The 883-nt window shown below is 64.1% G+C and overlaps 1 protein-coding gene across 1 annotated transcript in view; it reads left to right on the top strand.

Annotated features, from left to right (window-relative positions):
• COL20A1 (collagen type XX alpha 1 chain) overlaps positions 1-471 on the top strand; it is a 40,345-nt gene extending 39,874 nt beyond the window's left edge. The window contains exon 36 of the mRNA XM_032142007.2: positions 259-471. The gene's annotated coding sequence lies outside the window, so the exon portion shown is untranslated. The remainder of the gene's footprint in view (positions 1-258) is intronic.
• Positions 472-883: the final 412 nt, after the last annotated feature.

The raw sequence follows: 883 nt of genomic DNA, 5'->3' as shown, positions 1-883 counted from the left end.
TCTGCCCACCCACGACCCTGCCCACAATCCTGCCCACCCACGGCCCTGCCCGCCATCCTGCCCACTCACTGCCCTACCCATGGCTCTGCCCACCCACGGCCCTACCCACAATTCCGCCCACCCACGGCCCTGCTGGACGCAGTGTGCGGAGACCCAGGATGCGGGCTCTCGGGGTGGCCACAGTGCCAGGCGCTGGCCCTGAGCCGGTGTCCAGCTGTCTTTGGCCTCTCAGATCTGTCATCCCTCCTCTCCTGCCAGGACACTTTCTGCACTGCGCCGAGGAACCCTGCGCCTTCCTCCCTGGGTTTGTCTGGACGCCAAGAGCGACCACATGCTGGAGAAGCCGGAGAAAAGCTCAGGAAGAGCCTGCAGGTGGAAGGAGAGGGAAGGAGTGGCCTCGGCCAAGGCCCACCGCATGCCCTTGGCTCTGTAGCATTTCCAAGTTCAGATAAACCACTGAGTGCTCAGCCACCCAAGCGAGGCGGGAGTCATTTCCTGGGAGGGCGTCCCCCACCCTGGCTCCGTGCACCCCACCTTGAGGCCCTGCAGCTTCAGCCGAAATGGAAGAGGGGAGGGGCTGGGCTGATGGTGAATCGGGTTCAGGAGGGCAGCAGTGCCTCAGTAGCTGTCTGAGTGTGTGAGAGTACTGAGTGTCTCAGTAGCTGTCACACAGGCTCAAAAATATGCCCCGCCCCTTTCTCTGTGCCTCATCAAAGCCTGGCCGAGGCCCTGCGAGCCCTCCTCACTGCACCTCATGCAGGCAACAGACGGCTCCACTCCTGGCCCACCGGTCACCTGCACGATGGCTCCTCCCTCAGAATAGCACTCCCACCCCGGCCCCAGCACCTTCGCATCTGGGCACAGGCAGGGCCCGGCCTGTCCC

The sequence above is a fragment of the Hylobates moloch genome, unplaced genomic scaffold (assembly GCF_009828535.3).
Source record: "Hylobates moloch isolate HMO894 unplaced genomic scaffold, HMol_V3 SCAFFOLD_21, whole genome shotgun sequence".
Taxonomy (NCBI): domain Eukaryota; kingdom Metazoa; phylum Chordata; class Mammalia; order Primates; family Hylobatidae; genus Hylobates; species Hylobates moloch.
Note: the sequence above shows the minus strand (reverse complement) of the source record. Positions and strands in the feature narration are given on the sequence as shown.